Raw genomic sequence first — 6,041 nt, 5'->3', positions numbered from 1 at the left:
CTGTTCTTAGGGGAAATGGTTTTAGTTTTTGCCCATTGAGTATGATGTTTGCTGTGGGTTTATCATATATAGCTTTTATTATGTTGAGGTATGATCCTTCTATTCCCACCTTGTTGAGAGTTTTTATCAAGAAAGGGTGTTGGATTTTGTCAAATGCTTTTTCTGCATCTATTGATATGACTATGTGATTTTTATCTCTCAGTTTGTTTATGTGATGTATCACATTTATTGATTTGCGGATATTGTACCATCCTTGCATTCCTGGGATAAATCCTACTTGGTCATGGTGTATGATCTTTCTGATGTACTGCTGGAGCCGATTTGCTAGAATTTTGTTGAGGATTTTGGCATCTATGTTCATGAGGGATATTGGCCTGTAATTCTCTTTCATTGAGTTGTCTTTATCTGGTTTTGGTATTAGGGTGATGTTGGCTTCATAGAAGGAGCTTGGAAGTGTTCCTTCCTCTTGAATTTTTTGGAATAGTCTGAGGAGGATAGGTTTTAGTTCTTCCTTGAAAGTTTGGTAAAACTCTCCTGTGAAGCCGTCTGGCCCCGGGCTTTTGTTTGCCGGAAGCTTTTTTTTTTTTTTTATGACTTTAACACTTTTAATGAACCAGTGGCTAAACATTTTAATTATAGAAAGTTACCAATTTAAATCTAAAAATATCAAGAAATCGGAAGCTTTTTGATGACTGCTTCAATTTTTTCCATAGTTACTGGCATGTTGAGCTGTTTAGATTCTTCCTGATTGAGTTTTGGAAGGTTGTATTTTTCTAGGAATATGTCGATTTCCTCTAGGTTGTCCAGTTTGTTGGAATAGAGTTGTTCGTAGTATTTTGTAACAACCCTTTGCATTTCGTCGGGGTCTGTTGTTATTTCACCTCTTTCATTTCTGATTTTGTTATTTGGGTCCTCTCTCTTTGCTTCTTGGTGAGCCTGGCTAGAGGTTCATCAATCTTGTTTATCCTTTCAAAGAACCAGCTCTTGGTTTTGTTGATCTTTTGTATTGTTTCTTTGGTCTCTATGTCATTTATCTCCGCTCTGATCTTTATTATTTCTTTCCTTCTGCTTACACTGGGCTTATCTTGTTGCTCTCTCTCTAACTCTTTGAGTTGTTGGGTTATGTAATTTATTACCATTGTTTCTTGTTTTTTGCAGTAGGCTTGTAGAGCTATGAACTTCCCTCTCAGGACTGCTTTCACTGTGTCCCATAGATTTTGGATTGTTGTGTTTTCATTGTCATTTGTTGCCATGATGTTTTTTATTTCTTCCTTGATGTCTTTGGTAACCCAGTCATGGTTTAATAGCATGCTGTATAGTCTCCAAGTGTTTGATTTCTTTGGGTTGTTTTTATTGTAGTTGATTTCCAGTTTTATGCCACTGTGATCTGAGAAGATACTTGATATGATTTCTATCTTCTTGAATTTGGAGAGACTTTGCCTATGTCCTAACATATGGTCTATCTTTGAAAATGACCCATGTGCACTTGAGAAGAATGTATATTCTGTGGCTTTGGGGTGAAATGTTCTGAAGATGTCGATTAATTCCATCTGTTCTAGTGAGTCATTTAGGATTGATGTTTCTTTGCTGATTTTTTGTTTAGAGGATTTGTCCAATGGTGATAGTGGGGTATTGAAGTCTCCTACTATGATTGTATTGCTGTCAATCTCTCCTTTGATATCTTCCAGGAGTTTTTTTAATGTATCTTGGTGCTCCTGTATTGGGTGCATATATGTTTACCAGAGTTATTTCTTCTTGTTGGATTTCTCCCTTTAGTATTATGAAGTGGCCTTCATTATCTCTTGTTATGTCCTTCACTTTGAGATCTAATTTGTCAGATATAAGTATTGCTACCCCAGCTTTTTTTTCATTTCCATTCGCCTGGAAAAGCTTTTTCCATCCCTTTACTCTCAGTCTGTATGCATCCTTTTTTTTGAGGTGGGTTTCCTGTAGACAGCAGATATCTGGGTTTTGTTTTCTTATCCAGTCTGTTACCCTGTGTCTTTTGATTGGGGCATTCAATCCATTTACATTTAAAGTTATTATTGATAGGTACTTATTTGACGCCATTTTTATTCTATACCCCTGTGTTCCTTCTTTGCTTCCTATTTCTTTCTTTTTTTTTTTTTTTTTTTTACAGCAGACCCTTTAGCATTTCTTTCATTGCTGGTTTGGTGGTGATAAACTCCCTTAGTCCTTTTTTGTCTGTGAAGCTCCTGATTTCACCTTCAATTTTGATTGATAGCCTTGCTGGGTACAGTATTCTTGGATTTAGACCCTTCCTTTGCATGACTTTGTATATTTCATTCCATTCCCTTCTGGCCTGATGAGTTTCTGTTGAGAAATCAGTTGCTAGTCTGATGGGGGTTCCTTTGTATGTAACTGTCTCTCTCTCTCTCTGGCCGCTTTTAAGATTCTTACTTTGTCGTTGGTGTTTGCCAACTTAATTATAATGTGCCTTGGTGTCGGTCTTTTGGGGTTCATTTTGCTTGGAACTCTGAGCTTCTTGGATTTGTGTGGGTTTTTTCTTCCCTATATCAGGGAAGTTTTCTGTTATTATTTCTTCAAACAGGTTTTCTATTCCTTGCTCAGTTTCCTTTCCTTCTGGCACCCCTATTATCCTGATGTTGTTTTGTTTTGTGTTGTCCCGAAGTTCCCTTAGGCTCTCCTCAATCTTTCTAATTTTTGTTTCTAGAAGCTGTTGTAATTGGGTATTTTTTTTCCATCTTGTCTTCTAGCTCACTTATGCGGTCCTCTGCTTCGTCTAGTCTACTCTTGATGCTTTCTATTGAGTTCTTTACAGCAGCGATGTCATTTTTCATTTCTTCTTGGTTCTTCTTCATTTCTTCTTGGTTCTGACTCATATTGTCGAATTTGTCTTCCATCCTTTTCAGCCACTTTATGACCATTTCTCTGAATTCTTTCTCTGATAGGTTGTTTGCCTCTAAATCGTTTACTTCCTTTTCTGGTGATGCCTGCTTCTCTTTCCTGTGGGGGCTATTTCTTTGTCTCCTCATGGTCTCTATTCTCCGGATGTCTGGTGAGGGCATGGCAGCAATTAGTATATTCCCTCTTTATTGGCTGTGGGTGCTGCCATCTTTGAGGGCATGGCAGTCAATTAGCATAGTCCCTCCTTATTGGCTATGGGTGTTGCCATCTTTGAGGGCGGGGCAGTCAATTAGCATATTCCCTCCTTATTGGCTGTGGGTGCCACCATCTTTGAGGGCATGGCAGCAGCAATTAGTATATTCCCTCTTTATTGGCTGTGGGCGCTGCCATTTTTGAGGGCGGGGCAGTCAATTAGCATATTCCCTCTTTATTAGATAGGATAGGAAAGGAGCAAAGGGAAGGCCAGACATTATAGGCATGCCATTTGGGCAGCTTCAGCAGGAAGTTGTAACTTCACACTCCCCAGGGAACCACCAGCTCATTCCCCACAGATCACTGAGGGAAGGGACAGGACAAAACGGACATGGACGCATGTGCAGTAAAGTCCGGGTGGTGTGGGTAAGATGCCTGTCAGTCAAACCTGGGAACAGAAATCATTGGTCAGAATGGGAAGGGCCATTGCAAGCCCATGAAAACTTGGGAATATATAATCCCCTAGAAAATGGATCTCTCTCTCCTGGCTCTCTGACTCCTTTGGCTTTTTCCCTGACATGTTGCCTCTATGGCTGCATGGCCACAGCCACATAAACTCCACACACAATGGACTGCAGCAGGAAACTCAAACTAAACTAGCCTGATGCTGCACCGGACTATGCCCTAACATGGAGCGAGAACTCTGGACACTGGCTTTGATCTTTGCTCTCCTGAGCCACAGCTACACTTCTTTGGCAGCACAATGAGGAAGGGGACCTTGGGAACTTAGGGACTTGATTCCACAGAAATAAAGCTTTCTATAATATCTCATCCTCCAGTGCTAGTCTTAGAAAATTCCTTTTCTTGGGATATTGCAAGAATCCCATTTCCACCAGTAACAGAAGTAGGAAAAAACTCTAAGAAATTATGTATGAAAGGGGTCACATACTAACCCTGACAAGCTAAAGGGAGGTCTGTGTGGTGGCCTTACAAACTCAGAGACCTAAAGTAACCACATAGGATGGTCTGAAAGCAGTTTATGGCTGGTAGTCATGTCCTAAGCTAGAATCCTCCCTGACAAAAGTCAATCTTTACCTTCATTGAGCCTATTACCTTTCTGCACCTACAATAACATACCTTTGGAGTGCCAAAGTAATTTTCCTTTTTCCAGACCCCTCAAAGCACAGGTACTAGACCTGAAGTGGAGAATACAACCCTCCTCATTGTTACTGCTGTCTTGTTAATTGTTGACTGTTAACTATCCTGTACCCACCTATGTAAAAGAAATGAGTCTATCATTTTACTTCTTTATCCAGTTACAGAGGCTTCCCAGCTTTGCATTTTCCCACCTTCCTAATCTATCACCCAGATTTCATGTAACCCACTTACGTCTTCTTTTGATTGTAATGTATAAAACAAGGTGCAAAACTGCCATTTTTTTCCAGAGCACTTTCTCAATTCACTGAGATTTTGCTTCCTGGGAATTGTCAGTTTGGCTTAAATAAACTCACAAAAATTCTCTACCAGTTTGAATGTTTCTTACATTGACAAATATATTAGACTAGAGGCCCAGTGCACGAAATTCATGCACTGTGGGGGGGGGGGGCGGTGTCCCTCAGCCAAGCCTGCACCCTCTCCAATCTGGGACCCCTCTGCCCCATTGTCTGTGTCCATGGGCCATGCACATATGCATACAAGGTTCTTGGTTGATTACTTCCCACTCACCTACCCTCCCCAGCCTTCCCTCTGAGACTTTGCACTCTGTTCCATGCTTCTATGTCTCTGGATCCACTTGGTTTATCAGTTTACTTTGTTACTTAGATTCCACATATGAGTGAGATCATGTGATACTTGTCTTTCTCTGACTGACTTCACTTAGCATGACACTCTCCAGGTCCCCCCATGCTGTCTCAAAGGGTAAGAGATCTTCTTTTTTACTGCTGCATAGTATCCCATGATATAAATGTACCACAGCTTTTTATATCCACTCATCTACTGATGGGCACTTGGGCTGTTTCCAGATCTTAGCTATTGTAATTTTGCTGTTATGAACATAGGGGTGCATACATTCTTTCTGATTTGTGTTTTGGGTTTCTTAGGATATATTTCCAGAAGTGGGATCACTGGGTCAAATGCAGTTCCATATTTAATTTTTTTGAGGAAAATCCATACTGTTTTCCATAATGGCTGCTCCCCCCTCGGCCTGGTCACCCCTCACTCCCCCCCCTGCGGGCTTGGTTACCCCTAACTGACCCCCTGCTGGCCTGGTGGCCCATCACTGCCCCCCTGCTGGCCTGGTCACCCCACACAGCCTGCTGTTTGGTCATTTGGACGTCCCTCACTAACCCCCCTGCCAGTCTGGCCACTCCATGCAGCCTGCTGTTCAGTCATTTGGTCATCCCTCATTAACCCACCCTGCTGGCCAGGTCACCCCATGCAGCCTGCTGTTGTTTGGTCATCCCTTACTGCCCACACTGCTGGCCTGGTCATCCCTCACTGACCCTCCCCCCCCGCCACCCCGCTGGCCTGGACGCCCCATGCAGCCTGCTGTTGTTTGGTCATCCCTTACTGCCCACACTGCTGGCCTGGTCACCCCCAACTGCACCACTCTGCTGGCCTGGTCACCCCCAACTGCCCCCCCTGCCAGCCTGGTCATCCCTCACTGACCCCCCCCCCCCCGCCACCCCGCTGGCCTGGACGCCCCATGCAGCCTGCTGTTAGGTCATTTGGTTGTCCCTCACTAACCCCCCTGCCAGACTGGCCGCTTCATGCAGCCTGCTCTTCAGTCATTTGGTCATCCCTCGCTAACCCCCCTGCTGGACTTATCGCCCCACGCAGCCTGCTGTTCGGTCATGTGGTCATCCCTCACTAACCCCCCTGCCAGCCTTTTTGCCCCATGCAACCTGCTATTCAGTTGCTTGGTCATCCCTTACTGCCCCCCCTGCCAGCCTGGTCATCCC

The sequence above is a fragment of the Eptesicus fuscus genome, chromosome 7 (genome assembly GCF_027574615.1).
Source record: "Eptesicus fuscus isolate TK198812 chromosome 7, DD_ASM_mEF_20220401, whole genome shotgun sequence".
In the NCBI taxonomy this organism is placed as follows: domain Eukaryota; kingdom Metazoa; phylum Chordata; class Mammalia; order Chiroptera; family Vespertilionidae; genus Eptesicus; species Eptesicus fuscus.
The sequence above is the reverse complement of the archived record's forward strand: the minus strand, read 5'-3'. Positions refer to the sequence as shown.